This window comes from Papio anubis, chromosome 2 (assembly GCF_008728515.1).
Source record: "Papio anubis isolate 15944 chromosome 2, Panubis1.0, whole genome shotgun sequence".
Classification (NCBI taxonomy): Eukaryota; Metazoa; Chordata; class Mammalia; order Primates; family Cercopithecidae; genus Papio; species Papio anubis.
Window position 1 is genome coordinate 69,458,479 of NC_044977.1, and position 23,317 is coordinate 69,481,795.

Genomic DNA, 23,317 nt, shown 5'->3' on the forward strand with positions numbered 1-23,317 from the left:
CCAGCTACTCGGAGGCTGAAGCAGGAGGATCACTTGAACCTGGAAGGTTGAAGCTGCAGTGAGCAGTGATTGCACCACTGCTCTCCAGTCTGGGTGATGAAGTGAGACTCTGTCTCAGAAATTTAAAAAAAGGAAAAAAATCATAAAACCATACTGAACAAAATACATTTTGCAGAAAACACTAATATTGGCCATATTTCTCCAAGAAGCAGTGCCTTTTTCTCACAGAATATAGTATTTCAGGACTGTATTGGTACTCATCTTTCCTAGATCTTTCCAGTAGAGCTGGAAAATACATTCTATTTATATATATAACTGTACACATATAGAATATTATATATTAAATATTATATGACAATATATAATATTTTATAGTATATAAAATATGTTATCCTTAAACATATAATTCATTCTCTCTATATGAGTTATTATATATTTAAATATTATACTTAAGTGTTAATAGAATATTAAATATATACTCTTTATAGAGACAAATAGAATAACTATACTCAGATATTTTTTATACATATAAAATATAGAATGCCTAATGAGTTCATACTGATGATTTCCATTTCTAATCTAGGGCTATAGGCTTTCTTAACTTTTGGTCTATTATTTCTTACATGCAGAGAATCCTGGAATCTTGATTCTGGTTCTCATGGACACAGGAATGATAGAATTGGAATATTCCATAATTACTCATTTGCTTTATCCCACATTACAAATGCCACTGTCACAGAAGAACAATACTAATACTACCACCACCAAGTATAATTACAGAAACGGGCAAGTAGTTTTTTACAATAACTCTCCCATTCTTCTTCCATTTGTTTAGAGTTGTATTATGTCTACATTGTTATAGCATGTCGTTTTAGTTCTACAAGTACATATATACATATTCACAAAAGTCTTCTGTTGATGTCTCCCTGGTCATTCTGGTTGTCAGAAACTCCCTTGGCTGCTGTACAGATGTCTGTAATAGACAGATCTGGTGGTTTTTGTTGTTTTGTCCTCATCTTCTTACATTTGGGGGCTTGTGTTGATACATTGTCACTTAGACTTATTGTAAATACTATCTGTAGGGTTCCGGTTTTGCTGTCAGTTGCTATGTTGTTTCCATGTGGGAGTTGGGGAAGATCTCAAAACTACACTGCCTTTTCTTACAATGGACATCTTCAAATTCTGTTCTTGGTGTTTTTGATGCATTATTTCATTTAATCTTTAAAACAAACCTAGTAACCAGTCATAATTTCCCTACTTTACAAACATGAAAACTGAGGTCTCAAATATGATAAGTACTGATCTAAGATCAGACAGTTAATTGCTGATGGAAAAACTATTTGAGCTCAGGTCTATCTTATTCTGTAGTCCATACTCAGCTCCTATCCTGCACTGCAATAGTTTCATACATGACATAAACATGGTCTTATTTTCAGATAGACTAGGGCCTTGCAGCTTTGGATCAGTTAAGCTTTTCAAAGAAATGTTTCAACGCACTCTCCAAGTTGCAATAATCTAATAACACTATATATATAATTGTATACATGCACTGTTTTCTTTCAGAACTTTTTTGTAATCACTAAGGCAATTTCCATTGGATTATTTTTAAAAACTCCTTCATGAATGTTTTATGTTACCAGAAAATAGACTGCTTTCAGCAAGCCTCTACTTGATACTAACAATAGAAAGTATCATTTGTGGACAGAGAACAAGATAAATGGTCTGAATTCCTAGGTTTCATTCTTGATTCTGTCATCAGCATACCGTGTGGCCTCCTGAAAGCCCATTTAGTCATATGATTATAGGCTCCTTCAACACTGACGTTAATTCACTCCTGCAAAGTTAGTCTCTGGTATCTAATGTCTTTCGACATCATCTCGAGACAACAGTTGGAGCAAATATGATAAGGGGCACATAATGGATTATGTATCGATGACATAAAGGAGGCATGCATAATAAGCAGTGGAAAATAAATTCTAAGGAAGTATGACAATAAAGGGATTGTTTTGTTCCCTTCAAGAAGAGAGAAAAAGGCATTTTTATCTTCAAAACTCCATTCATAGACAAGAGTTTCATCAATGAACTAATTTCTCAAATAGTTTGGTTGGAATCTGAGATGGATTTTTATGCATGAGAAATTTTCATGGAAAATACCCTGTTTGCAACTTCAAATTTATGGTTTGGCAACAAGAGCACAAAAAAAAAAAAAAAAAAAAAAAAATTCCAAGGTTACAGAGGAGGAACTGATTTTAAATATATGTCTATAATATATAGATATTTTGCTCCTTAGGAGCTGAGCAGTGGACTAAACGTTAAAAGCTAAAACTTAGAAAAGGCCAGGGAACAGTGGAGATTCTCATGTATTTTGCCTTCAAAGTCTTGAATTTTCATGGAGCTGTTCTGTATATATGTAATGACAATTAAAGGCAAACTCATGCTCTGAAATCTTCTTCTTCTCCCCCTCCCCCATCTCAGAAACATGCTTCCTAAAACCTGTATTTTAGAATTTCTATTCAAAATTCTTTCATTCATAGCATCTATCTGTGCCCAGTTATATAGAATAAGGAGACAAATCCATCTCTCTGGTTTAGATTCTTTCAAAGTGACCTAAAACCTTTATCACACTAAGGTTTTCCTTAGGTACACATGGGAAGCAGACGTGGAATAGGAGATAGCCAACAGGTGCAACGCCTAAGAGAAAGCAAAGGGCCCAGAGATCATTTGAACTCCTCCTTGTAATGCAGCCTGTCAGACGAACTAGCCATCCTTGACTTTTCCTCTTCATTGCGAGCTCACAGTCCAGAAAACATCCCACCTAATAGGATAAAGGTTTTAAAGTGTTCTTATACTAAACATATGAGAAGAAAAAACAGTAATAAATCACTTCACCTCATGAATATGGCAAACCATGTTAAGTCATTATAATTTGAGGCTAATTATGTGTGGATGACACTGAATAGCAGTAATTATTTTAGATCCAAATCACAGTGTCTTCAAGCTGGAAGATAGGCAGGGAGAACATAACCTATACTAAGATTTCTAACTGGCTCATACAGACAGATCAGCACTTCTCTAAGACAGCTTTTCAGCGTCTAAAAGTTTAGATGCTCTTGGATTGTGGTGTGGTAGGGAGCAGGTGGGAGAACAAGAGAATATCTTGACCTCTTCCTCATTAATAAAAAAAAAAAAAAAAAAAACTGGTCCCGTCCTTCTGTATCTTGACATTTCTTCTCTTCATTTCTTTCCCTAATATCATGTAGAAAATATTTGCATCATAACCACTTGATTGTTGCAGTTGAACATTTTCCAGGCAGTGTTACAAATAAGTAAATCTCAACTTTAGTTATGTAATCTCACTAAATTTAGAACCAACCTGTCCCATGGAAGAAAACAAGCAGAACAAGAGCACAGGACAGTAGAGAGGTACCTGTTGATGAAAGGTGAGCTTGGGTAGAACTTTGAACATTGTGTCTGCTTAGAAAGCACCTAGATGGGTATTATGAAGTTTCCAGGAGCCAAATATTCAACAGAATGATAAGGGATGACACAAAATAAGGAGAGGAAGAGTAAAGTCATTTTTTCTAGAGCTAGCTGTTTGTAAAATCCAGGCTTCACCACTAAAATTCCAATGTAGTATTTCCATAGGAGATGCAGCTTTCTTTCCACTGGGACACTGCCCCTTACCCACATGGCTCTGTCACTGTGGGATTATTAATGGTAATGAATTACTGGAATAGACACACCATACTTGGTGACATCTTTAGCTCTATAAAGAGTCAGAGCCGTATATGAAAAAGTTCCTGCCCTTAAGGAGTTTGCAATATAATCGGAAAATAAGGCCAGTTTATCCCTAAATTATCATGCAAACCAAATGTGAAGTGTCTTAAAAGTAAGAGGAAACAAAATCATATGGAAGCTGAGAGGTGAAGATTAAGTCTACTGCAAGCACTTTTCCTCTCAGTGGCCTGGAGGGATGTTATTTACTCAGGATGGCACTTAGTTCCATGTTATTCTATGTCGCTAATGTGAAAGAGAGACAAAACCTGACTCTCCCCTATTTCTCTTTCTTTGCTTTGAAAGGTAGATTCTTTGTCCCATGCTGCTCCAGAGATCTTTCTGTGTTGATCCGAATTTAATGGTGGAAATGTGGAGTTAAAGACAGAAGAGATGTCTGGGGGCAAAATGCCCTACAAAGGAAGGGCACAGAGATCCATATGGAAAGTTTTTCTAAATGGTTTATATTTTGCTCACTAGAACTTCTCATTCCCTGTTCCAGATTGGGAACACTGGGAACAGTGTACTATTCTAATAAATATCTCTTGCTCCTAATGGTTCGGTGTCAGATTTCTGCTGCTTTTGAGAGTGACAGCGTGGAACACAGGGCATTTAGGTGGGTGGGTGAAAGCCTAGATTAAGTGGATTTTAAATATCTAAATGGCATTGAATGATCAGAGTTAGAAGAGTCTTTGGAAAGTATAACTATTGCAGCCTTTTTCAATTTTTTCTGCAGAGTCCTAGTGTCTAAGGCAGGTTATGAGTAGGTGGGTGGAGACATAAGGAGGAGGTTATGTGGGTTGGACTCTGGGACCCTGCCCTCAGTTCAACCGGAGCTTATGAATTTGGTTTTATCTGTTTTATATACTAGGGTTCCAGATAAGGTAATTGAAAAGAAAGGCACTATGGCTAAAAAGGAAATATGTTAATACTATCAAGTTCAACCAAAGGAGTCATAGAGGTTGAGTGAGCTGAGACTCGATCTCACAGTTAGTTCCCTTTTGACTGCACACGACTGCTCTTTCATGTACATCCTCAAATAAGAAGGTGAGCTGCCTGAAGATATGTAGGGAATTAAACTACGTTCAAATGATCAGCTCTGGATTCATTGGTTATGTTTAATAGTGGCATCCCTGTTATCACCAAGTGCTATGTTTTCTGTGTGTTTGACTACAGCAAAGGGCTATACACATATTTGCTGAATCATATGGAGAGTGTTTGTGCATCCATACCTGACAGATTAAATGCAAAATTTTATTCTCCTCTTGCAAGGATGAATCTACTTGCAACGGGGCTGCACCTTTGCCCCTTGAATAACTGCTTCTGCCTTTTCATCAGGAGGTCTCTGAAGGACAGCCAGCCATTTCAGAGGAAAGCCACATTCACCTTCTTTACTGGAGTACTGAGTCTTGGAACAACAGGATCCTTTTTTGTCAGATACTTCATGATTTCCCATCATAGAGAAATACAGTATGATCCCTGACCTCATCAACAAGAATGCTGCAGAGAAAAAGACAGGGTAGAGAAGAGTAGTATTGGTAAAAAGGATGAAAGTGGGAGCAGTGATTAGCTTGTTCCTAAGACACAATCTCAGAGATAAAACCTTAATGTTCAGTCCTTATCTACTGTTCCTTTAAACGATATCCTTAGACATGGCCACCAAGAACACCAATTCCAAATAATTGGGTCATCTGTTTAGGTTTGGTGAATTACAATCCCAACAATACCTATGAACAGTAACAACACCAACAATCAATACCCTGAGAAGCTGACAGGGTTCCTGACAGTGTTCTAAGCATTTCATTTTCATTTCCTCTTGGGTGTCATATAGCAGAAAAGAATCGGATATCATCCATTTCTCTTCAAGCTTTCCATTTAGGTGAAGAGAATAAAATAAATATAAGGGTAGTTCTATGACAAAATATTCAATAGATCTTGGAAAAAACAGAGCCCACAGAAATGAAGAGCTTTGTGTTAGCATCCATGAAATTAACAAGTTTGAAGATAGGACCACCGCACTGAAGAACAGAATTGATAGTGTCACAAAATAGGTCGTGACATACCATTCTCTCTGTTCCCTTAAAAAGGTCAGCTTTTCCATCAAGTCACAATTTTATCAAGCATTCATTGTACTTTAAATTTCATATATTGTATATAACTATTCAAAAAGTCCAGGTGATGTGTTAACCATAAAACATTTCCTTAGTTAAGGGCAGGTTAGGAACATCATGTATTAGAAGACACAGATGTTTAAGTACAAGAATTAAATATGCATACTTAATTTTTGATGACTTTCATAGGTGATGTTTTTTATTTAAAAATAGGATAACGTATTTTGAGAACAAAATTTATTTCATTAGCGGTCATGTGTAGTTATAACATTAAAACATTCAAATTATAACTAGAAACAGAAACGGTTTTAGATTTTGCCGAAAGACAATTTTTAGATGATTTTTTTACGTAAATATTTAGTTGCTGGCATAAAGGCTAAAGTATTAGAAGCCAGGGGGAAGGAAACTGTAACAGTTTTAAAGGTAACAATAGGCTCAAAATATAAAAAAGGACCAATTCAGCTGGTTTAAAAAAAGAAAAGAAAGCACAATAGCTCAACAGTAAGTTCACCTATTATATAATTATAGGTTTTGTATACAAGTGCAGACAAGCAGACAGAATGAAAACCTCCTCTAGGAAATCCAAAAAACTTGGCAGGTCTGTCCAGGTGGGATGTGATGCTGGTACCAACAGCAAAAAGAAATAGACTGTAACTAGGGCTTGGCCTACGTCTGAATTTGGCTTCTCTTTGCTAAACAGCAGTTTGCTGCAAAACTCTGGGAAACAAAGGGAAAATGGAAAGTGTGAGAGAATGAAGGCACAGAGCTCAGGTAACTAAAAAAAGATGTTGTCAATCACAGGCTTTGCCAGGCAATGTTTTTGCCATCACTTCTGAGGACAACTCACTTGAGATCTTTCAAGAACTTCTGAAGACGGGAATTTCACAAACAAAGCTCTTCATCAGAAGGCAAAGGAGGAGGCAAATAAAACTGTTTTTAGAGTATGAAACTGCAGTGATTATATACTTTCCATAGATGTGTCTTATACTTACAGAAGCCCAGGTTTGACTGGGGTCATGGAGATGGATGACCCCAGACTTTTGCAGAATGCTCATCTTTCACCCTGTTCTTTTGCACACGGTTACTTGTTATGTATGGAACTCAAAAGACAATCAATTCAGCAATTTCACATCTGAGTATATGCCCCAAATAATTCAAAGCAGGGACTTCAAGAGATATTTGTATACACTCATGTTCACAGCAGCATTGTTTACAATAGCCAGATGGTGACAGCAACCCAAGTGTCTATCAACAGATCAAAGGATAAACAAAGTATGGTGTATACATACAGGTGAATATTATTCAGCCCTTAAAAGGAAGGAAATTCTGACACATGCTACAAGAATGAACCTTGGGGACACTATGCTACATGAAATAAGCCAGTCACAAAAGGACAACATTTTATGATCCCACTTATATCAGGTTCCTAGAGCAGTCAAATTCGTAGAGACAGGAAGTAGCACAGAGGTTGCCAGGACTGAGAGGAGTGGGGAGGGGAGAGTTAGTGTTTAATCGGTACAGAGTTTCAGTTTTGCAAGATGAAAAGAGTTCTGTGGTTGGGTGGTGGTGGTGGTTACACAACAATATGAAGGTACTTAATGCCATTGAACTGTACACTTTAATTAAATGAATTAATTAGTTAATTAATTATTTATTGAGACAGAGTCTCCCTCTCTCCCTCAGGCTAGAGTGTCATGGCACGATCTCGGCTCATTGCTATTTCTGCCTCCTGGGTTCAAATGATTCTCATGCCTCAGCCTCACAAGCAGCTGGGATTATAGGTGTGCACCACTACACCTGGCCAAATTTTTGTATTTTTAGTAGAGACGGGGTTTCACCATGTTGGCCAGGTTGGTCTTGTTCAAATTCTCGACCTCAAGTGATCCGCACACCTCAGCCTCCCAAAGTGCTGGGATTACAGGTGTGAGCCACTGCATCTAGCCAACAGTACAGTTTAAAATGGTTAAGATGATAAATGTTATGCTAGATGTATTTTACCACATTTTTTTAAAATCAAGTATTTGGGGGCATGGAGAGAGGAGGGTCTAATGCCAGACAGAGGTGGGACCAATTAGTGACTGATTTCACACAAACTATAGCACATGCTGTCAGCACTTTGCCCATAGCCCTTTGACCAGTTACCATGTTTCCTTGTCAATCTAAACTCCAACTGCCAGCACCAGCACCTCTTTGCCTGACAGATTTCAGTGAAGCTTCTGGAACCTGCTTTTCCTGAGGATGCAGCAGACCAGGCATGTCGGGGAATTAAACCCTCTAGGGAAGTCAATGGCTGATGGGAACTGGTGAACAAATATTCCAGTTCCCTCACTACTTAAATGGTGTGGATAACTGTGAAACATATGTCTTATACAATGTCCCAAGTTCCACAGCAGAATTGTGCTCTTACTTCCATTAGAGCTTGCTTAATGATGCACCTTTTTTGGCTTTTTCCTTTCCTTTTTTGTGATGGTTAATTTTTGTATCAACTTGGCTAGGCCACTGTACCAAGATATTTGGTCAAACATTATTCTTGATGTTGGTATGAAAGTATCATTTAGATGAGATTGGCATTTGAATTAGCAGACTTTGGGCAAAGCAGATTACCTTCCTGAATGTGGGTGGGCCTCATCCAATCCGTTGAAGGCCTTAATAGAAAAAGACTCTTCTGCCCTGAAGAAGAGGACATTCTGCCCGCAGTCTGCCTTCAGACTTGAAATGCAATGTTAATTCTTCCCTGGGCCTCCAGCATACCAGCCTATCCTGTAGAATTTAGACTTGCACCTCCATAATTGTGTGAGGCAAATCCTTAAAATAAACCTCTCTCTCTATATATATATATATATGTGTGTGTGTGTGTGTGTGTGTGTATGTGTGTATATATAATATTTGTATGTATGTGTGTATATATTATACGTATATACATATATATGTATATTTTCTGCTTCTTTGGAGAATGCTAATACATTTTCCTATTCCTGTGCCACTGTTCACTGAATAATTTTCCATTTAATCTATATTTGCCCTTGAGTCCTTGACTTAGAGCAGTGGTTCTCCTTCCAGAGCACATTTGGCAATGTCAGGAGACATTTTTCATTGTTACAGGAGTGGGTCCAGTGGGAAGAGGCCAGGATACTGCTTAACATCTTACAGTGCACAGGACAGGAGCCCCTACTTATCAGATTTACCCAGTTGATATGGTTTGGCTCTGTGTCCCCACCAAAATCTCATCTTAAATTGTACTCCCATAATTCCCACATGTTGTGGGAGGGACCCGGTGGGAGATAATTGAATCATGGGGGCAGTTTCCCCCATACTGTTCTTGTGGTAGTGAATAAGTCTCATGAGATCTGATGGTTTTGTCAGGAGTTTCTGCTTTTGGGTCTTACTCATTCTCTCTTTGCCTGATGCCATGTAAGATGGGATTTGCTCCTCCATGCCTCCCACCATGATTGTGAGGCGTCCCCAGCCATGTAAAACTGCAAGTCGAATTAAACCTCTTTCTTTTGTAAATTGCCCAGTCTCGGGTATGTCTTTATCAGTAGTGTGAAAACAGACTAATACACCAGCCCCAAATGTCAACAGTGCTGAGGCTGAAAAATCCTGATTTAGAATTGGCTTCTGGGGAAACCCAAATTAAGGCAGGGATTAAAATGAAAAAGGTAGGCTGGGCATAGTGGCTCATGCCTGTAATCCCAACACTTTGGGAGGCCGAGGTAGGTGGATCAACTGAGGTTGGGAGTTCGAGACCCGCTTAACCAACATGGAGAAACCCCATCTCTATTAACAATACAAAATTAGCTGGGCCTGGTGGCACATGCCTGTAATACCAGCTCCTCGGGAGGCTGAGGCAGGAGAATTGCTTGAACCTGGGAGGCGGAGGTTGCTATAAGCCAGATCGTACCATCGCACTCCAGCCTGGGCAACAAAAGCAAAATCATCTCAAAAACAAACAAATAAACAAAAAAAAAGGTAGGTGTTGCTGAATTAGGAAGAAATTCTAATCAGGGTTACTAAAGTCTGCAAAAACAAACAAAAAAACTTAAATACGTGTAGATGTTGGGTGCAAGGCTATCAGAAAACCAGGACTGTTGTGCTAACTCAGAGGTGCTTAAGTGGTGCCTTTAATTTGGCAGTGCCACAAAATGGGAACAAAACCCTCTGGGATTTGCCTTTGTGTGGTCAATTGTCACAAAGAGAAATCAGGATTAAAGAAAGGCCTAGTAAGATGGTTGATGGTAGACAGATTCTCCTGGTGTTATGATACTGTACTAATGTAATTTGTGCCCAAACCCCAGCCTCTCAGAACACAGGATTCAAATTCACGTCTCAGCAAAAGGGCTGATTATTTAACATCATTAAGTTTTGGGAAGGTTCTCAAAAGGTCACTCCCCTCAGCCTGCCTTGCCAGGAAATCTCTCTTCAGTGTTACCTGTCAAGTCTGTTATTTCTTCTGGGAGACGCCATTTTCTTCCATCGCCTGGATGGTTTTGAGTTCTCTCGGTGTGTGAATTTAACAGGCACTGTAGGGTGTTACAATATCTGTTCCTCACTATCTGTGTGTTGTTCATTTTCAGACAATCCAATTGCAGAGCTTGCCTTGGCGTCTTTGATAATGGAGTTGGATCCAGGGCAAAAAAGCAGGGCCAGCAGTTAGTGAGAAAATAAGTGAGAGTCAAGGAGAAGCCTCCAAGAAAACGTTTCTGGCTGCTTTGCTAATGCTTGGATTGATTTGATGCAGAGATATTCTTGGATTGTTTTGATTATTAATGTGCCTAATTCTACAGTCTCCATGTAGGAGGTGGGTACTTCTCTAGGACAGGATCCTCTGAAGATTCCCAGGGTTGGATCAATGGTAACCTAGCCTCTTGCCCCATACAATATGTTGACTAGAACATCTCTGACTCAAACTCCAATTGTGCCACTGAAAATGCCAGAAACTATTCTGGGGCTATAACAATAGCTTCTGTGCCACCTGACTCTATTCCAAAATAAGAATAGCACAGAAGCATATCAGAACCTGTAGTTTTATAGGTAACATTTGAAAAAAAAATATGAAAAGGAAACAGTCAAACATTATATTTAGCATTGAAAGCTGTGAGCTGAGACCCTTGTACTGAAAACCAATTGGTTTAAATTCTAATTTTATCTCTGTTGTGAATTATAGCCTTGGAAGTGTTACTTAATTCCAGTGGGCCTTAGTTTCCTCAATGTAAAAATCAGTGTGTGAGCAGGAATGGGTTCAAGCATCCTCCCAGCTCAGATATTCTATATCTCAGCAAAGTAGGGAAAGTCAGACTGCCTATCAAAAATATTGTTTTCATGATATTAATCTGCTCCACAAACCACTTGATCAATCACAAAAACACTGCTGCAAGACAAAAAATATGGGAGAGGTAATTTTGACCATGTGGGGTTGATTTACGATTGAATCGATAAGTACCTTGTGAAAAACACATTAGAGAAACAATTTCTTTAAGCCAGCAATATATACTAACATTTACGAAAAAATGATTGGCACGGCCCTCTGCGAGAGGGGGAGATTTATGGTTACCACTATGAAAAGCTTACAATGATGCTCTTTGAGATCCAGAAAGCAGACAGTAGTGTTTATGAACATGCCGTATGTAAAAATTATAAGTTGGTCATTATCTCAGGTTGGGTCCCCCAAAAGCAGACCCTAAGATTATAATTCGAATGCTGGCAGTTTATTTAGGATGTGATACCAGGATACAGAAGAGGGGAAGTGAGAAAAATGAAACAGGAAACAGAGAAAAACCAGAAGAAACACCAGTAGGTGGGAGCCACAGTGGGAAGCTAGCGCCCAGTCTAACAGGGAAGATTCTGAAGAATTGCATAAGAATGGAACTCATGACTGACTCACTGGAAGACAGGAAGCATTTGGGCATTTCTTTTCTGAACCTCATTCCCCTTTGGTTGAAGGTTGGTCCCAGGGTCATCAACATACCTGCAGTTCTATGTTGTGCCTATCTATCTGCCACCTTGCTCTCCCTGCCACTCTCTCATGGCTTCAGAGGAAGTCAAATGGAGAGAGCTTTGGCACACTCTTGTTGTGGGACATTTGCAAGAAGAGAGAACTATCTACCACACAGTGGCCTTGAAATCAGGCAGGCCAAGCAGACCTGACTTGGTGCATCACAAGTACCACACTTATTTGAATCAGGTACAGTGCATTTACATCTCAATTCAGATAATGAGAGATAAGCATGTGTGCAAAATATTTTGTAAACCTATATTGCTAGTTAGGACACTGACTAGAAAAAATGATCTATAATAGCAAATAAAAATATCTATCAAGGAAGTGGGTTTGGAGAAGTGAAAGGGAAGGTGCCCATGGGGGGATGGGAATCCCTGTTCTGGGCATTGTGGCCAACAGCAGGGAACATGAAGCCAGGCCTCTGTTCTGTTTTTGTGTCATAACTACATCATCATTAAGAGCACTGGAAAAGCATGAGCCAGCACCAAATAGCAAATTACTGACATTTTCACCTCTTCCTTCTAATCCATATATTTTTCCCTCTGGATTTAAATAACTTGAAAAGAGGGAGAAACAACAAACACACTTAGAAAAACTATAAGCCTCATTTGTGGTGTATCTTTATTAGTCTTGGGCAAATGTACCTTCTAAAGAACAAACTTGAGCCCCAATTTGGACCTTAATATTCCAACTCCCAAACCTTGAGAGGGAGATGGAGAGCATTTTATTCAATTGGATATAAAAATGAAAATCTCATGACTTTTATCGGTTCATCAAAGCCCTTTTGACACAAGAAACAGAGTCCCACCCAAGCTACAGTTAAACAAATGGGATTTAATGATACAACACAGATATGCGTCTGCTCAAACAGAGCACATAGACTTCGCAAGAAATGGAATCAGAAGCTGAAAATTTAGTAATCAATGTTTTTGTATTTATTAGGGGCTGTCCCTCTTTCTCTCCTGCTCCTTGAACCAAGATTCTTCTATTGATGCTTATTCTAGGGTCATTTACAATGACCAGTTTATTGTAAAGGATATTACAAAGGATATTCTTTATAAGAATATTATTACTTAAATTCTTGTAAAGAATTATATTAGTTAATTTTCTATTACAAAGGATACCAATGAAGAGATATATAGAGTGAAGTGTGGAGGAAAGGACACAGAGCTTCCATGCCCTCCCTGGGTGCACCACCTCCAGGAACCTCCATGTGATTCTAGCATAGAATGACTAAGTTTTCAAGAGAGGAAGTCATTGGATCCATTCCAATACACACTAGATAACATAAGCCATAAAGTGTCAGAAACTATACAATAAACTGGTCATTGTAAATGGCTGACTGGAGATGCCAGATGTCAGTTCTCCTTAGAAAGAAGATCCAAAATTACAGGTGAATGTTCATGGTCCAAGTGGAGAGCTGAGAGAGGAGGGTTTGTACCTGTGAGAGAACCCACGGGAAGAGACTTGGACACAGAAAAAGAAGGCAGCAAGAGTCTGGCAGAGATGGACCAGAGGAACTTGAAGTCCCATCAAAAAGGTAGGTGGGGTGTTTCTTTGCTCTCTCACCTCTGCAACAGATTGCCGACTGCTGAATTGTCAGAGAACCTCTCTGCACTCATGTGGACTGCTGTCCACAGCAATGTGGGGACTTCTGGAGGGGAGAGCACCAGATGGCCAGCTCATGGAGGTTCTTTCATTCTCCCCTCAAACCTGAACTGTGGTGGCAGGTGAGATACTGGTTGTGCACCTGTCGTGGGCCACTATTCTGCCCAGGGAATCTTAGCCCTTGTGTCTCTGTATCACTAGATGCCCTGCAAACTTTTACCAGAACCCGCTCTGACTGTGGGGCCCTGAGAAACTGTAGGATCCCTGGAGATCTAGCCCTTAGCATGGGCTGCCCTTAGAACAAGGGGAATTACAGCTCACCAAAGCACTCCTGGGATGAAGAAAACTAGGTTGCACACCCTGCCCTGCTCAAGAGCATGCTGTTTATGACCAGAAGGTGACTAAGTAAAACTGGGAGCAGCATAGACGCAGGTGCATTGCTGTTTTCTGAAGTGGGGAGTATTGTTTCACTTCAGTGAAGAGGTGGTACTGGCAGCCAGGAACAGACCTGAAGAGAGGGTCTTCTGCCCTCATCCACTGCTGCAGAAGCAACCGTAGCTTTTCCTGCTGCAGGTTGGCACAGGTGCCCTAGGAGACAGCCTTTCCAGTGCTATTTGGGGCAGCTGCACCCCAGCTAATGTGTGCTCACCAGCACAGGCTTGCATGCATAGTGGGGCTCATCTCCCTCTCCCTATGCAGACTAGCAGTGTTCCTGCAGTAGGGTAGGAAACAGCCTTAGGGCTGTCTGTTTGGAACTTAGAAGAGGTTTCATCCCAAGGCTGTTTAGGCGTTAGCCATGAGACAGGCATTTTCTGTGGACTCCAGTTGCATTACAGTCTAGAGATAAAAGACAGTGTCTATCTGAACTAAAGGTCATGATCCCTTGGACAGGGGGCGTGATAGGGAAGGGGCACATGTTCTTCCCTATCCCAGAACAAAGGGCTGGTGCAGCCCCCTCGCTGATTTCCTTGTTCTCTGAGGAGACATTCTATGATGAGCTCCTGCTGCCACCTTTATTAGGGCAGATGATTCCCTCATCATCAGATATCTAAGAATGAGCCAGCTCTTACTTGTAAATGCTACCTAATGGATTGGAGACTAAACTGCATGATCAAATTAAGAAAAAGCTACTAACAGAAGGGCATAATGCTAGGGAATGAGATAAGCTTCCTGAGACCTCCTCACTTCTAGCCTCTCAGAAGATAGTGAGTTGGCTCATATGCCCATGTATTGCTACAACAATCGGTATTTGAGAAGCCATTGCACAAAAACCATCTATAATCAAGGAAGTTATACAGAGCCTTGGACACCTGAAAGCACCCAGAATCAAAGCCAAATGATTATACACAACATACATTACAGTCACATCCTTGAGGGAAAAGGACTAAATAATTAAAAGTTCCCATTCAAACTAAAAACACTCAAAAATAAGAAGTGACATCTCCCCCCGATGAGAAGGACACAGTATAAGAACTCGGGCAGTACAAAAAGTATTTCAACACTGCAAACAGATCACACTGGCTCTCTAGCAATGGATCCTAACCAAACTGAAAATTCTGAAATGGCATGTAAGGAATTCAAAATATGGAATGCAAGGAAGCTCAATTTGACCCAAGAGAAAGTTGAAAGCCAACACAAAGAAATCAGAAAAACAATTCAGGATATGAATGAAAACTTACTAAAAAGATTAATTTTTAAAAAAATAAAACCAAATAGAACTCCTGGAGATGAAAAATTCATGGAAGGAATTATAAAACACAGCTGAAACTTTTAACGATAGACTAGACGAAGATGAAGAATGAATCTCAGAGCTGAAGGCAAGTCCTTTGAATTAACCTAGTCAGGCAAAAACAAAGAAAAAGGAATTTATAAAACATGAATAAAGAATTCAAGAAATATAGCATTATGTAAAGCAACCAAACCTATGAGATATCAACATTATGAGGGAGAAGAAGAAAAAGTAAAAAACTGGATTTGAGACCAAATGGCCTACTAGACATTTACGAAACAGTCTACTTAGCAACTGCAGGATTTACATTTTTTTCATCTGCACATGGAACATTCTGCAAAATAGACCATATGCTTGTCCATAAAGCAAGGTACAATACCTTAAAAAATGAAATCATGTCAAGTATCTTCTCAGACCACAGTGGAATAAAATTAGAAATCAATATTAAGAAGAATGCTCAAAACTATACAAAATATGGAGACTAAACAACTTGCTCCTGAATTATCTTTGGGAAAATGCTGAAATTAAGGCAGATATATTTAAAAAAAACTGAAACAAATGAAAATAGAGACACCACATATCAAACCCTTTGGGATACAGCAAAATTAGTGCTAATTGGAATGTTTAAAACATTAAATGCCTACGTAAAAAGACAGAAGGATCTCAAATTAACAACCTACTGGCACACCTCAAGGAGCTAGAAAAACAAGAACAAATGGAAACCAAAGATAACAGAAGAAATAAAAAAAAGATTAGAGAGATTGAGATCAAAATTTATACAAAGTATTAAGTAAACAGAAAGTTGCTTCTTTGAAAAGATAAATAAAATTGATAGAATGAAAGCTAGACTAACCAAGAAAAAAAGAAAATTCAAGTAAACAATCAGAAATGATAAAAATAAGGTTAGAACTGATACCAAAGAAATACAAAACATCATTACAGACTACTATGAGCATCTCTATAGGCACAAACTAGCAAAACTAGAGGAAATGGATACTTTTTTAGAAATATATAATCTAGCAAGATTGAACCAGGAAAAAATAGAAATCTGAACATACCAATAATGAATAATGAAATTGAATCAGTAATAAAAGCAGATACCCCCAAAATCCATGGGCCAGATGAATTCACAGACAAATTTTACCAGACCACAAAGAAAAGCTGGTATCAATCTTACTGAAACTACTCCAAAAAATTCAGGAGGGGAATTCCTCCCTAACTCAGTCTATGAAACCAGTATTACCCTGATACCAAAATCAGGCAAGAACATAGCAAAAGAGACGATGGGTCAATATCCTTGAAGAATCATAGATGTAAAAGTCCTCCAAAAAATACTACCAAGTGAAGTACAACAGCATATCAAAAGATGCCACAACATGATCAAGTGGGTTTTGTTACAGGGATGCAAGGATGACTTAACATATGCAGACCAATAAATGTGACTCACCACATAAACAGAATTAAAACAAAAGCCATATGATTATCACAATAGATGAAGAAAAACATTTGGTAAAATCCGATGCCTCTTTATAGTAAAACCCTTAACAAATATGCTTCTAAGGAACATACCTCAAATTATAAAAGCCAACTATGACCAGTCCACAGCCAAGATTATACTGAATCGGGAAAACTTGAAAGCATTCTCCCTAAGAACTGGAATAAGACAAGTTATCTTCTTTCACCACTGTTACTCAATACAGTGTTGGAAGTCTTAGAGCAATTTAGGCAAGAGAAAGAAATAAAAGTCAATATGCTCAACATCATTAATCATCAGAGACATGCAAATCAAAACCACAATGAGATACCATTTCATACTAGTCAGAATGGCTATTACTAAAAGGTCAAAAAAAAAAAAAAAAAAAAAAAAGAGAGAGAGAGAGATGCCAGTGAGGATGTGGAGGAAAGGGAATGCTCATACACTGTTGGTGGGAAGGTAAATTAGTACAACCTTTATGGAAAACTCTATGGAACTTTCTCAAAGAATTAAAATGGATCTACCATTCAACCCTAAAATCTCACTACTGGATATCTATCTAAAGGAATATAAATTGTTATGTCAAAAAGACCCCTGCATTTGTATGTTTATTGCAGCACTATTCACAATAGCAAAGTATACAATCAATCTAAGTATCCATCAATGGATGATTGGATTAAAAAAAAGTGGTATAGCCGGGCGCGGTGGCTCAAGCCTGTAATCCCAGCACTTTGGGAGGCCGAGACGGGCGGATCACGAGGTCAGGAGATCGAGACCATCCTGGCGAACACGGTGAAACCCCGTCTCTACTAAAAAATACAAAAAAACTAGCCGGGCGAGGGGGCGGGCGCCTGTAGTCCCAGCTACTCGGGAGGCTGAGGCAGGAGAATGGCGGGAACCCGGGAGGCGGAGCTTGCAGTGAGCTGAGATCCGGCCACAGCACTCCAGCCTGGGTGACACGAGCAAGACTATGCCGTCTCATAAAAAACAATAAAATAATGTCTTTTGCAGCAATGTGGATGGAGTTGGAGGCCATTATCCTAAGTGCAATAACTCGAAAACAGAAAATCAAATACCTCATGTTCTCATGTATGGGTGGGAGTTAAACAATACCACATAAACATACAGAGGGAAGTAACAGACAGTGGGGACTCTAAAACTGGGGAGAATTGGAGGGTGGTAAGAGTTGAAACATCACCCAATCAACGTTGGGTATGATGTTCACTATTTGGGTGATGGGCACACTAGAAGCCCAAACCTTACAATTATGCAATATATCCTTGTAACAAATGTGCACATGTATTCCCTAAGTCTATTTTAAAAATACAAAAATTTGCAGATTTCTTGCCAGCTAAAATTCTCAGAGTAACTGATTAAAATATTTGAATATATTTATAAATAACAAGAGAGACAAAGGAATAATATCTAAATGTTATTGGAATGGATTATTATTGAATGCAAATACTTCACAAAACAATACTATTATAATTTATTAATCAATATATTTTCAAATAAATTTAGCTGTTAATAATTTGAATCCTCAACCCGCTCACTTGTGAGACCCTGAGTAACTAAAATAACCCCTCTGGGTTTTCCTTCTATCATCCATGAACAGCAGTAATAATACCTATCACGAGATCAAGAGCAGGCAAATTACTACTGATAGGCCAAATGTAGCTTGCTGCTTATTTGGGTAATAAAGTTTTATTGGAATACAGCCTTGCCCATTCATTTACATATTATAAGGATGCAATGGCAGAGTTAAGTAGTTCGTACAGGAACCTTAAGTCTAATAAAACCTCAAATATTTACTGTCTATCCCTTTACAGATAAAGTTTGCTGACCTGTGCCTAGATTACTATGACGATTAGGTGTGCTGGTGCTTCCCAAAGCATGTAGCCTGGTGATCACATGTTTATCAATCTATATTAAATTTATTTTGCTACACTCAGAACACATTCAGGGCTCTAAGACCACACACTTTTTGGGTAAAAAGAAATAGCCTACAAATTCAACATCAAGAAAATGGTTTTTATGCATTTAATATACTCTTGAAATCTTCATGGGTTTTCAGTTAATCTGTTAAATGTAACAGTATGTTCATAACTTAATTTGTATATTTTAGCCACTTACATTAATGCAAGTAATTGGCAGGTACCCCATTCACACACAAAGATGGTTAATGCTACGTGTAGAAAAAAGCATATTTAGATCTTTATTATTTATTCTAAATAATATAATGCACCAATCATAGAATTGAAGGGCCTGAAAAGACATGTGAAGGTGGATTCATTCATTCCTCAGCGTCAGGGCAGCACTTCAGATCGATTATCCTACAAAAATCATTGTATTTTATTCATTAAAATCACCAGATAATGGGATTTCACTGAATCTTTTGTTAATATGCACCAGGGTCTCACAATTCTTTTAATTGGGCATTTTCCCTGAAGGCAGCCCCAATTTTTCCCGCTGCTAGGCCCTTTCGTCCTGTTCTCAAAGTTCCAACCTGTTCCACCTGAGTCTGTGCATTGCATAAAGTCACTGAAATGCACTGGTTCTTTCCCTTCCTCCATGTGAAGGAGAACTATGGCCAACCGGTCACTGGGCCTTGAAGATCACTCCCCTAAGCCAGGGCCACATCTGAGCAGTGAGAAGGTTAAAGCTCTTTTCGGTAGACTGTGCTCAAGAGGTGAGGCAGTAAGGCTTCTGGGACAAAATAAAATATTTTCCTCTGCCTTGCATGCACGGGCCATTGCTGTTTTTCTAACTATAAAGCAAGAAAGTTGTCATTGTTACAGTATTATTAAACATATAAACAATGTAACCTACATTGGAAGACAGTCATCTACTCAGAATGTTCTGTGACCTTTCTTTTAATAATTGAAATGCATTTTCTTAATCCTATATCCTTGATAGGGAGAAAAGCTCCAGTATGTCATGACAGTAAAATGTTTAAAATGTTGGGGAAAAAAAATTAACCACTTCAGGATGAAACAGGGCCATTTAACAGCTCTATCAAATAATAATTCTGCTTTTCTGAAAACACTTTCTAAGAGGATCAGGCTACCAAGAAGTATAGTCAAATATATTTCAATGAAAATGTAGTTAAGAGCAAAATAATGTACGTGAAGATGTGTTTAATACTGAACTTTTCTACCTTCCTAGGAAAAAAAGCAGAGATTTATTATTCAAGAGTTCTCTTCATTTGACAAATGAATTAAAATACAGGGCTTGGGGACTTACCTCCCATTCCTTGTTTAGCCCCTTCTCCATGCTTCTGTGATTACACAGGCTGTAGCACATCCTCCTCACAGATGGACTGTTTCTGTGGTCTAATTGCCATCAGTCAACAGACTTGGTGACAAGGGGGCTACCCAAAGAATTTACAGTTAAAGATGTACGTAAAGGCGGAAAAGGAAGTAAAGGTTTCTAGGTAGCAAGAGAGCTGTTGAAGAGAAGAACCAGTGGCATAATTTGATAAGACTGGTTTTTACAAACCCGAGATATATCCATTCACCTCTATCAAGGGACTTTAAAAATAGACGGTGGTGTAAGAAGCAAACCATTTGAGACATATCAACTGATGTTAGAAAAAATCAGCAAAAATTGGAATGTTCCTTGATAGCTATGTCATATAAGGTAAATAACATTTTATCAAAATTTGTTTGCAGATATATGATTGCTACTACATTTCTAGAAATGTACATGAGAGTTAAAACAAATATTTCTCTGATAATTTTAAGTCACACTTGACTCCTGTTTAAAAATGTAGTATGTGTAGGTCTAGCCAGTTGATTGCTCATACAAATGATAATGTTTAAGTCACTGATCTAATGTGTAGTTATTACCCAAAATGGGTCAGATAGTTTTTATACCTGAGCCACATGCTTTATTTACTGTCACAAGTAGCTTTGCAGAAATAGATTAAAATAGCTCCATTTTAATCCAGATAGAATTTTGAAATGTATGTATTCTCTTTAAAATTTTTTTCCAATTTTAAAATACCACCATCGTTTGTGCCATTTTTTTTTAAAAGAAGTGTCTAGGATGACTTCTTAGGTGGGATGAATTCAAATTTCAGATTTGATTAATCAAATATGTTATATGCTTATATGCGAAAGGCTACTGATTTCTAATTTAGTTAGAAATCACATCCTCACCAAAACACCGCCAGAGGCACCTTTAATCATGCTAATTTCAGGCAGGTTCATAATGTCCTGGAGATTTGTATATTTCTAGTTGAATTAATCGTTATCTCCCTCCTTCCCCAGTTCCTACCATGTGGTCCCCTCCCCCTATGTCCTTTCTATTCAGTTAATGACATCACCATCCTCCCAGTCACCCGGTCTCAAAACCTCGGAGTCATTGTTGTGGCATATCTTTTTCTGCATAATATGTAACAAAATGACAAGCACTCTAACGCTGCTTTTGTGATATTTCTTACATCCATTCTTCCTCTTTACCTCACTAATTCATGGACATTTCCTCTTGCTCAGACCAGAGATCAATAGACCTTTATCTGCAGTTCTGAAGCCCAGAAAGTTTTGGTAATCCAGGTTTTGTGTTTTAAAAATCATTTGTGACATGAGTTGACAGGAGGATTTTATAGACACCATTTATAATGTGTAGTTTGAATTTATCTGGAGAAATATGGAGGCATTTGACCATAGGGAGCTTCTCCAGAACCCAGTGTTATTCAATATATGGTATATACCTTGTAGCACCTTTCTAAACTCTGGAAAATTCTGAATCCAGAATATATCTGGGCTCAAAAGTTTCAAATGAGGAAATGTGAATATTTGTTATTATAATCTCCTGAAAGAAATTCCACTTACTATTTCTATTTTCATTAATCAATTCTACATATTTCTATCAAATGAACATTTCTGAATATATCTACTCAAAACTAGTCTTCAGCAGGTACTTCTACGTCCACATTCTGGCATTTAGGTCCTTTAAATCTGGTCTAGTTTTTTCTACTTACAGCATATGGGTCTAGAAGACATTTGATTTGCATACAGGCTAGCTTTGAGAAACAAAATGTCCAAAATTAGGAGTCATGTCCAAGTTACTTTTGTATCCATTGGTTAGTAATTGAGCGCATGGGCACTCAGTAATCATTTGTTGGATAAATAAAAGAATGAGGAATAAATAAAAGAATAAATAAAATTGGCTGAGAAAAGAACAAATAAATGAAAGGATAAACAGCAAGTATTAATTTGAACAAGGATGAAGAGTAATTTAAACTTGCAGAAGTTTTAGTTCATACTTCTATGCTGAACACTGGTTAGGCTTTGTTAAGGGTCAACTTTGTACTCAACTCAAGAGGGACATTGAAATTTTGAAAAGATTTAGAGAAGAGACAGCTAAATGATTAAGGGATATTATTAGAAAAATCTAAATAAATGGCTTTTTTGAGTGAAAAAGAAAGAAATGCTGTATGATAGTCAGCTGTGGTGGTCTTGAAGTATTAGTACCAATTGCCTCAGTAACCAGCAATTGAAAGGGAACTGGGCCAGAGGTCAAATGAGGCTTGCAATTTGGCACAATCAGCAAAAATGTGAAGGGACATTCAGGGCCCACAGTGGGTTTCCTCTCCCAACACTGAAGTAAGTTGGTTTAAACACAATAAGGGGGATTTATTTTATATTAAACAAAGTAAATACATATGAACTGCAATTTGAGGTATTTCCGTGATACCTAGTGATGGTTTAAATTATGTTAGACTATGTTTAGGAAATAAATCAAGAAGAACATCATAAAATGGGTTGAAGAAATGGAAACAACTGTTACATTTGTATTTGATTTTCAGTTGGACTACTAAAAGAAAAATACAGATGCCTATCTTCTCGGAATAGTTTAGAATCATTCCAGCTGGGGAGCAGGCAAACAAACTCAAGAGGGTTTTGCATAGCTTGCATAGCTTTTTCGTAATGTAGAATTCTGAAGAACTATATTCAAAGGGCATTAGAAGAAATAATAATAATAATAATAAAGCAAGCAAGCTACTGGTGATGGAAATAGAAGCCGCAGAGGGGTTTGTGATCCTTTTGACAATTCATAAGGAAAGCTTCATCTGTCATAACCTTAAGCACAGTAGAATATCTGCGAATACTCCAATAACGGTGGCTTATATTTGAATCACCTAGTCAGCAGCTCTGGTAGTATCAATATGACATATATGAATGGACCTACTCAACCTGCATTCCAATCATTCACTTCACTTCTAACCTGGAACTTTAATGACTGCCAAGCTTCAACATTCTCTTGCGTGCACTCATCTCAGACATGTGCTTCTGACAGCTTCTTCAAACAAAAGGAATATGACTAAACTCCCAAAGCAGGACGAAGGGAGTTCTATGCTGAAAAGCAAACCAAATTTACAATTTAAAAATAAATTCTGACAATGTTCAATAAATTACATATTGTATACTATGAGAATTACATTATTATTGCCATAATAATATATGGCAGTTATTAGAATTACAGCAATAACACATGCAACTGTTAATGGACTTATAATGTAGCATGCCATTGGGAAATAAAAACTAACTATATTTTTTCATTATCAAACAAATGTTGCTGTAATCTATACAGTAATTTGAAACTGGGTAGTTATAAGTAGA

At 38.1% G+C, this 23,317-nt stretch overlaps 1 long non-coding RNA gene across 1 annotated transcript; it reads left to right on the plus strand.

The window, feature by feature from the left end:
* The first annotated feature begins 3,364 nt into the window (after positions 1-3,364).
* Positions 3,365-4,331, plus strand: LOC103881981. Its single transcript, XR_001899392.2, has 2 exons — positions 3,365-3,440; positions 4,081-4,331. It is a non-coding gene; the product is annotated as an uncharacterized LOC103881981 (long non-coding RNA).
* The last annotated feature ends 18,986 nt before the right edge of the window (positions 4,332-23,317 follow it).